We start from the raw sequence: 10836 nt of genomic DNA, 5'->3' as shown, positions 1-10836 counted from the left end.
TCATTATCCGTAGTTGTTGTCGAAATATGTACTGGCTATGTATTGTTCTTTAAATCAATGATATTCAAGACGGTTGATTAGGTCAAGTTAGTAACATTGGGACAACTGGCCCCCTGAGATCCCCAGAAGGTAGGGTGGAACATGGTAGGGTTGATGTGGTTGAAAAAAGATTTGTCATGAAAGATAAACAGGGTAAGGACATGATTCCTGCCAAAATTTAATGAAGAAAATCACCCTGAAGTAGGTGTGTCCGTCACCGTGGTCGAGAAGAGACCTATCCTCTGAAAATGTGGAATGCTTCACGATTTTGCGTGTCGCCCATGCTTATCTTCTCAGCCTCGTTTCAATTTTAGTTTATGTACCACCGAAACGAGTACAACTTTCTTATCCTTTTTTTTAATTTCATTAAATTCACATTGTTGATTTACCAAAGAAACAATGTTAAAATTTTAAGTTATGAAAAGTCTTCGATCAAAATCGTCAATCTCATCCCTTCTTTACATAACTATCTATAGAATGATAAATATAAATTAATTCTTCATATTCTTTCCAATGTACAAATGAAATGAAAGGCCACTAACCCACCTTAAAATACCACCGGGTAAGACAAGAGCTAAGTAATTACTATAATAATAATAACATTAGATTATATTTCGTACTTACTAACTAATTTTTCCAATTCTTTTAAAAAGGCAAGGTTCTTGAGAAAATCATCCTTGATTATTTCAAAATCTATTGCTTACAAATTGACTTATTACCACCACAGCAGACAGGCTTCTATGCCGGGCCACCAGCTGATGAACATACAAAACGGAAGTCAACAGAAGACACGAAGAAGAAGCAACTGTGATGATCTAGACTGCACGGGAGCGTTTGACTCAGTATCCCATAGTATGATAGACAAAGAATTCCTGGAGCATACCTGCAACATCGCTCATTAAGGGTACGATTCAGCGAGGTGATATCCGGTTATGTTTCACTCACCTGTTGAGTTTTCCAAGGGTCTGTGCTATCCCCAGTACTGTTCTCAATATATACAGCTGAAACAATTGGAGCCAAGTATGACAAGGCTGGGTAGAGATTATGCCGACGATATACCCATCTACAGTAGTTCAATGAGTGTAGAGACATAGGCAGGCGGAGAAGGCTTGTTCGGAAATAACAAAGAAACTGGAAGGGCTGTATATTAGAGCTGACGTATTATTTTCTCCATCCAGAAGAACAAACGTCCTCTCCCTCAAGTCTATAAGATGGCAGGGTACGAGAATAGACCAACGGGCAGCAGAGAATATTTGGGTGTCACCTTTGTTAGACACCTAACGCTAGCTTGCCACTGCAATAAGAAGGTCAAGTTGGTTGGGATCAAGTCTTCTTACAGGCTTGATATCCTGTTAAATTCTCCAAATCATTTTCTCCACCTCAAATTAATGATCTACAAAAGTACGCTACACCTGACAAACATAGCACCAACAACAGCCAAGAAGCTCCAACAGTTTCAGAGTGCAATGGGCTATGGGCTATGGGCTACTGATAGCTTCCTCCTCTTACTAAATTCTACCATAAATATTCTGTATCTTCAAAGGCCTTATTTTCATGGATTTTTTTATTTATAATAAATATTCATGTTCAGTCATTCATTAAAGAATACTTACTATCATTAAACATTGGTACAAGACTTTGTTTTGATCTTAGGTACTAGATGGTACTTTTTTCCTAACAGAACCTCCTAAGCATTCCAAATTTCGAATGAAATTTAAAATAGGCCAAAAAGAAAAAGTAAGAATTAAATATCTATAAGCAATGATTTCGGTAAAACGCAATTATGAAGAAGCAGAACTAGAACTGTAAAACCAAAAGTTGTTAATTTTAGTGCTGAAAAAAAATAGTTCTAATTAATTTTTAAAAAACCATGGGGATATACATCTCATTTTCTTCCACTCCAAAGTCAGTCCTAACACAGTTCCATAGTACAAATAACCGCCCCAAAAAACCAAAGGGGAATCCGAAGTACACTACTATCAAAGTGTGAAGGTACCCCCATGTTAAGATTTTATGATATTTTTGAAACTAAAGAAAAAGAAGAATATTTACTATGTATGAATTTACAATGACTTCCGTTATTTTGTTTTTGAAAGTCCGCTAATTTGGCGTGGTTAATCAAAAGTTCGATGAATGGCCACGTATTAAAAACAGTTCTACTCTACTGAAGGGTAAAGCACACTACACTCAAAAGGCGTGCTTGCTATTAAGAAAATTATGATAATAAATTACAAATTCATGAACTCAGATAATTTTAGAAATTCATCGTATTGAAATAAGTTTTTCTAATTTCTCATCATTAAGGAACGATTTAGCGTTTCCAAAATCGCGGAAGATCGCTCTTGCATCAGAGAGAGGGTTGCGGATCCGGGTGAGACAGAATCAAAAGATACTACTGAATAGGCCTGGGAGGGGGGGAGGCCATTATGAGGGAAGGATTATAAATGTCTTTGGGCATCTTAAATTCTCAAAGAAGGCCTTTAGGAACTTTCTTCTCCCGTGGAAGGCTAGTCTCCCAACGGTCTAATTCAAAAAGTTTCCAGTAGTTCCACTTTTATCGAAAGGTGATCATCAGGCTACCTTCTACCTTCCTCATTTATTTTTTATACAATTCCTTTGTACTATCTTGTCAGCTTATCTACGAATCATTAATTTATTACTGATACTCAACTAAAATTCAATTAAAAAAATTATTATCACTAATTTTGATAGCAAATTTTATTTACACGAGTACTTTCTGGAAATGCAATAATTTTCAAGGATTATATCCCTTTTAACCTAAAAGATCCTATTAATTTTATTACCATATATCTGGTAACTTTTATTGGTGATCCAAAATGAAATATAATGTTAATAAAATGTTATTTCGCATCTCTCGGTATTTAACTTTTTTTTTCTCTTTTTCTTCTTTTTTTCTGTTCTCTGCCTTAAAATTATTTTTATTTAATTCATTTCTGATTGATAGATTATTGAAAAACCATCAAATTGACAGGAAATGGGATAGTGACACCAGAATTCTTGAACTTATCACCGAATAATTCTGCACAGTTGGCGCCCGGAGGTCAAAAAGAATTTCCAGCGTTACCGAAAACCATGTTGACGCAGCTTCGTGAAATAAATACATAAGAAATATTCCCTTAGTGATTCATATTTTCTTCTTTAGCAAACGCGGCTGAGGATTTGTCTTGCCAATTTTTTTTATTTATGTATTAAACCAGTTGTATAGTGGTATTTATTTTCAGATTATCAGGCAGCGAGGTAGCTCAGTGGGTAAGGCGCTGGGGCCCAGATTTGAATTCGGCTCTAGTAGGCAATTATTTATTCGACTACTGTAGACGGAGGAACTCCTTTGGTTGGAAAGTGCTCCTGGGGCACACCAAACCTCAATAAAGTGGGTACTCTTTATCGGAGAAACCTGGCGGCTGAGCGTAACCATGAATCACCTTCAACCATAGATCACCTTCTTGAATAACCTTTGTTAGATAAACAGTACTACCTCACAAATTACTCAACCACTGAACCTTCGTAGGTTGTAGTGGCTCTCATTATTCTTATTATTATTACTTTTTTTTTGTTTTGTTTTTTTATAATTGTTAAACATGTTGCACACCATATGGAAGAGGGAATATACGTGAATCTTAGGCGATAATTGATTTAAATAGAATTAATTTATTTCGGTGGAATAACTTTTTTTTTAATAAGAAAATATTTATTTGTTTGTTTGTTTTATTTATGGTTTACTATTGGTATGTTCAGTAAAATTAAAATATGTATCCAGGATTCAACTCAGGTATAGTATATAATGAGGGTTGAGTTTATGGAAATTTGATTATGTATGCGGACAGCGCTTCAGATACATTGATTTTTAACTTTAATTTTAGGTAATATTTATTTATTTTTTTTAAATTTTGATAAATCATTATTGATTTTATTCGACATTAAAAGTTATCTAGAGCTTTATCAAAGGCCTATAAGGGCCTAGTTCCTCAGGGTGAATTGGAATGTCGGATATGAACAGATTCATTAACGTGACAGAACCTTGTGGGGGACCAGCAGCGATAGGAAGAGTATTGCAAGTCGATTTCTTTTTTTAAAAAAAAAAATTTTATTGATAATGATTGATGATGAGCTTACAGACTGTTATAAGCCAACTATAGTGTGAGGCTAAAGGCAGCTTGCTTAAAACACCATTGCAGCTTCTAAGTAGAACTTTCAACTCCCTTCTAATCATCATTCTACCAAAAACACAATTTTTGGAAACCCTTTTGGTGTTTCGTATAAAGATATTTGGAAGTTCTCTAGCATGTTTGAACGTGTGTAGGCACCATAAGACTGTTTCTTGATGGAGGAAAACAATATATCTAAATTAGAACGGATTATTTCTAATACAATATTAAAATTCTTACAATTTATAAGTTAACCTATTATTCTTATATTACATAGCATATTAATTTTTAAAACATTTTTCCAATATTTCAATAAAAAAAAAATATTTTACGATTTTTTACAACTTGTGATACTCCAATAATTATAAATAACCGTTTATTTTAGTAGATTATTTATACAATGAAAGATAATGTTTATGAATGAAAAAGTAAAATAAAGGGATATACGAAATACTCTGTTTGCCAATTAAATTATCTGAGGAATGAAAATTTCTAGTTAAGTTCCTAACCAAATTTTTTTAAGGTTCACTTACATCATTCATTTAACAAAGTCTTGCGCCAGAATCTTTTCTGTAAGCTCCCAACTGTGCAATTACAACGACGTAATTAACAATTATTATGTTATAATTAATATTTCTATATTGTTTCTTAATAATTTTAAAGTACTTAAACATTTAGAATAATAGAAAAAAAATTATGTAATAGATTATTAATTTAGTAAAATATTGAATAACGAAAAGAAATGATTAGTAAACACAATTTCACTTCTTTAGGGAAAATAAACAATTATGAAATAAGTTGATTATTGAACATAAATACAGTCTATTAGCTAACAAGAATAACAAAGTATAATCCTAAAAAATGTTTTACATTAACATTCTATTTATGTTGAAAAAATCACACTTACCGTAATAGTGATGTTCCTGTAGGTAACGACTAAGTGAAGTGGTCTTCTTTCTATTCTACAACTACGTAGGAGTGGCTGGAACCTTTGGGCGCTTTGGTCATCTAAAAAATTGAAAAAAAAAGTTAGATTATTTAAAGTATATGAATTATTGATCATATTCATGAGCTAACGGATCTAAATCCACTATATGATTGTTTTAGTTTTTTTTAGTTGGTGTAACCTTTTTTTCCATGTTCTTAACACCAAACTGAGAGTAAATGTTTAAATATTATAAATTGGAAACTATGAATGTTCAGAAATTATCAACTATCATACTGGAGATACTTTAAAATTTTGGCTTTGGTTAAATCATTTTTATATCTTAATTGCCTTTCTAAATCCATTACAGACAGTTATAAAATCACATTATTTAAGATTTTCAAGTTTCAACGTTTTTTCTTTCCATTTATAAATAAGCAAAAAAAACTAATATAGAATGATAGTTTCTTCAAATAAAGAAAAACGTATTTTAAGATTGAGGAGATAAATATAATAAGGAAAGAAACATAATTCCAAAATATGTAATTTTTTTTGTAGTGTAATATTACATTCTATCATATTTTTCAGGCAATGGTCATAGATATCAGGGAGTACATTCACACCATATTTACAGATGTATAAATTAAATGGTAACAAAATAATTAATATAAAACGAATCAAACAGTATTATGTAAATAACATTCCAAATACATTTACTAATGATGGGAATCAGTCCCAAACATCATGCTAAAATAAATTACACAACAATAATTTGTGAAGCCTTTTTTGCTATTCCATATCACCCAATTATAAAGGAAATAACCTGCTGTAAAAATTAATTGGAAGATAATACATTAATAAGACAATGTTTTTAAAAATCATGTAGCTGATACTGTGTATAACATGAACTGTCCGATGTATCAGTATTAATCAATATTCATAACATGAACAGCCTACAGAGCAATACAGTATCTGACATTATTGTATTAAACTCTAATGGTATGTTAACACGACTATTCAATTATAATACCCTAAGGACTGAAGGCAACTAGCGTCAAGTACAAGATTGCTACAATGGCCTTTATTACCAATGTGTAACGGGTGGTTCAAAATATCTTCAACATAAGCATACAAGCATAATAAACAGTTAATTAAATTTTAGCACTATTAATCGTGTTAAATTACCTGATATCTTAAAAAACATTGGTGCATAGATTTAATTAAGAAAATATTTATATTTTAAAAATTCAACTTTTTAAATTAACATTTTAATGATTTTTTTTTTAAGCAAACACCTATGTACTCCGTAGTACTTATTTCACAGAAACTAAAATATTTAGATTTGGTTTTAGCGTCTTTTAAAAATATTAAATACTTACTTCTATTAAAGCAAAAATTTATATATATTATTTTCCGATGTTCCTCGTTCATGAAATAAATTCGTAACTCCTTACAATTTCATCCAAACATAACGTAACTACAACTGGTGAAAAACTGTTTTTCCGCTCTTCTGAGCCACATAAACATCTTCTAGATGTTATGCCTTTATATGGAAGAAAAAGTTCTCGAACGTTTTATTTTATATCTACCATTCTAATTTGCTTAGAAAGGTCCAATTTGTACTGTTTCGTGTAGTTTAAGGTTCCTAGGCCCTTTTAATTTTATAATTTTAATTTTAAAAAATAGTTTTTTTAAACCGACTGACAGAGCTAAGTGAGATAAAATAGTTTTTTGTATAGGTATAAAGTAAATATTAATTTTTTGCTCCCCCAAAAACCATTGGAAACTAATTTTCGAATATATCAAAAAATGAAAAAAATTTACTCAAGATTTATGCCCTACTGGGCCTTCAATTTTTTTAATATCACTAATCTACACGAAACTTAGGGCTTAAGACCCTTTAAACTGCACAGTGCAAATTGGACCTTCCTAAGCAGATTGGAACCGGAGGTTTCAATTGAGTTAAATTTAATAACTCAAATATAACGTTTGAGAATTTTTTCTTAATTTGAAACTGCTTTCTCTGCACACAATGTACTTATCTACTTTATTGGAAGCAACTTTTGGTTTTTGTAATTTTTTGTACTCACATAAACTTATTTAATACGACCAAAAAAATGTTTCTTCTTTTTCAACAAAAAAATAAAAATAAAAATAGATATATACATAAAAACTATTAAATACAGTACAATTACACAAAAAAATGTTGTGTTTTTTCCAGCTCGAATGGCTGATTGGCAGTAACCCTCGGACACCTCATATTTTTTTATCTAGCATCACCAAAAAATGATTCATTGAAATCTGTGATCCCACGTGCGTAGTCCTTATTAATTTAGTCCTGACTCATCACTCAAGGAAATTACAATTAAACATCTGATATTCCTTGCATAAACACCATTTTCATGACTATTCTTTTTTACAAGGGAGAATTAATTTTGACTATGAAATTATTCTCAAATTGTGATTTTTAGATGTGTTTGTATTATGCTACATAAAATTTCATAAATAACTTTGAAAATGTTGAAAAACAAATATGAGATGCATATTCAAATTATATCATAGAAATCATTTAAATTTCCCACTATTTTGATAAGATGTAAGTTGGTATTTGTAGCTGTTGTGCTCGTGTTGGTTTATAAATATGTATACATTCTATTATTTCACTAAATATACCTTTCCCAGCTTTAATCAAGTATTTAATAACTTCCAAAATGAAAATGCGAAAAGGTTGCCAAAATGAAAGTAAAGGGTATGGAATAGCGAAGAAACCTCTACGCAATACCGTAAAAATGAGTGAATAAGAAAGGAATAAGGAAATTGGAAGAAGCCGCAATAAAGAATATTGTTGGGGATACACCGTGATATTATGGTACAGTCGAGGAACAAAGCCTGTTGACCTCGGATCTGGGCTTTATTAGCTTTTTCGCTCCACTGTCGCCGAAACATGAGAAGCCCTATGTGGGCTTACAGTCTGTATTTCGGGTAGGATTTTCAAATTATTGCTTCGTGGACAATACGATGCAACTAAATATTATACCTTTTTCTGTTTCGAATGTGTACCAGTAAAAAAATAATAATGATAATACCTTAGCAAAATAATGAAGGACTACTTCTATGTCTAAATTGAATAATAAAAATAAATGGAATCGAAGATCCTTTTCCAACATCATCAACATTGTTGATTACCTATAATAACCGTCATGTAATATTTATTTTTTATAACGATTATAATTAATTTAATTGTGATAGTTGTTTAGTTTAGATATTCCCATCGATGAAATATTGGGGGTTATTACTAATTAATAAATTAATTGTTAATTGAATGTATCACTGGTTTGAATTGAGTGGACTGTATTAGATTGATTTCAAATAAATGAAGTATACTGAAATAGGAAGAAAAGTTTTTATACTTGATTGGATTATAAGACACATGGGGTTATATGGGGTTTGACAAAAGGTTATAAAATAGGATTAGTTCACAGTTTTAGTGTCACAGGATTAGTTGATTAGTGTACATAATATTGCATAAAATAATAGATTTTGTAGGTTACATAATGTTTATCTACATGATTTCGCTTTATCTTGAAGACTTGTTCTTCGATGATGTGCTCTTCCCTACTTCATCCTGCCTTCCGTCCCTCTGCTTGAGTGGGGTGTAGTTTCTTTCACTCATGGTGAATTGCGGATCTCAGCCAGAACATAATGTGGCTCTTGAGACGCTGTTCACTCTTCTCTTCTAGAATCCAAGGTGGCTACCAAATCATACTGTCTCATATATCAGCCACTAGATGGTATTTCGAATTTCTATTCAAATGTGGGGCACATTACTCGAACAATAGTGATTTAAAAAAAATCATCATTACTATATTATTAAATAATTACCCTTCAATTAATAGAATTAATGTTCTAGTTTTATTTAATAATAAATATAATTTATTCTGAAATCCATGTATGAATGATGTATTGTACATTCGCTCTAAGCTATTCAGCCTTATTGGATAAATATAAATAAGTACTGAACAATTATATGTGTATTTATAAGTTACAAAAATATGTTGTTTTTTTTTAACCAAAGAGTATTTTTTTTTTCTATTGTTAATGTTCGTAATTGTGTGTATCCGAAAATGTGACATATCACAAAATAATTCAATTGAAACATTTCGTGTGAAGATGTTAGAATCAGTATACATTCCACATTATTGTCAATTGTCTATATAATAGGTACTTTAAAGAACACTTAACGACATTTAAGGTTACTATTTCTTGTTTAAATTAAGCACCGTCATGTATAGTTTGAATAAATTAGTAACAATGCTTCTAACATTATTCAGTTGCATATTCATGACGTCGTCTATGCAAAAATACACAAACAGTTACTGGACGGAAACGAGGTTACAAGAAAATGGGTTCTCTTGTTTAAAGAATATAAAAGTTCGGTACCAAGTATAGCTTCTTCATGATTTATTTAAATCGGTCACCAATTATCAATATTTCAAGGTTAGAGAATATATTTTTTTTTTAATTTTCAATAATTTTTTTTTATCGTTAGAGAATAATAGGCGGAGTCGTGTTGGTAATATATGATTGCCAAGAAATTTAATTTTGTGCATGGATTAGCGAAAGTTGTAGATTGAATTTGGAATAATTTTTCACAATAATTCCCTCTTTCCTACAACTTTAGACAAACGAATATTGATTTTAATTAATTAGAATATTATTCACAAAATATTGATGTTGAAGAAAATAGGTTTGCGCACGCGTAAGAGAAAGTGGTGAATAGAATTTAATAAAGTTGATTAGTGGCCATATAAATACGAATATATATAAATAATGGTAGTTGCTGTAATTTCTGAAAAAAAGATTATACTAAAGACAGACAGCCTGACTCATAACTTATCCCTTCTGATTGAAAATGAATTTCTGAGGACGAGATTTAGTTTGATTTAAACTTGAATAAAAAGCTACCTTACCTTCGGTAGGCAAAAAGTAGTATTTGAGAAAGATTACGACTCAATTGGAACGAAAAAATGTATGAAATTTTATGTGAGTTTAATAGGAATATTAAGTTATTATTGAAGTTATGTTGAAATAATTAAGAATCTTAAGTGTATTTATTCCTTTAGATTTCTTCTGAAGAAATCTTGTAAAAAAAAGTACTAAAGAAGTTCCTATTCATTTTCGTAAAAAAATGTATAAGAAATTTAAATTAATATTTTTATGAATTTTTGTAGCATTTATTCCATGGAAATGAAAATATTAATTTAAATAATTATATGATTAAATATTTATTACATAATAAATGATTTAAAAATGTTTTGTTAATAAATCAAGTATAATTTGTCGAATAGAATAATAAACAGTTCAAAGAATCAATAATGTATTAATGTGTATATTAAAACATACTTTTTACTAGTGTCTCCAAATTAATCAACTGATTCTTAAAATAGTTTAATAAATTATAAATTTGTTGTCTATTGTTGGATGAGGGGTATATACTAGCAAGAGGGAGCGATGCATGATGTGGAATCATTGATTTGAACAAAAATTTTTCATTAATACTACATCGAATATTTGAGATGTGCCTGTGGATTCTTGCCAATGCGTCATAGGAGCTCAGAAATTTACGTATTTTAAGGAATATTTTGTATGTTATTTCGTAACACACACACACACACACACACACACACACATATATATATATATATA

At 30.5% G+C, this 10836-nt stretch overlaps 1 pseudogene; it reads right to left on the bottom strand.

The window, feature by feature from the left end:
- Positions 1–283: 283 nt before the first annotated feature.
- On the bottom strand, positions 284–377 carry LOC112210280 (U6 spliceosomal RNA; annotated as a pseudogene).
- Between the last annotated feature and the right edge of the window lie 10459 nt (positions 378–10836).

This window comes from Halyomorpha halys, unplaced genomic scaffold (genome assembly GCF_000696795.3).
Source record: "Halyomorpha halys isolate HHAL.00 unplaced genomic scaffold, Hhal_1.1 Scaffold45.1, whole genome shotgun sequence".
NCBI classification, from domain to species: Eukaryota; Metazoa; Arthropoda; class Insecta; order Hemiptera; family Pentatomidae; genus Halyomorpha; species Halyomorpha halys.
The sequence above is the reverse complement of the archived record's forward strand: the minus strand, read 5'-3'. Positions and strand labels throughout refer to the sequence as shown.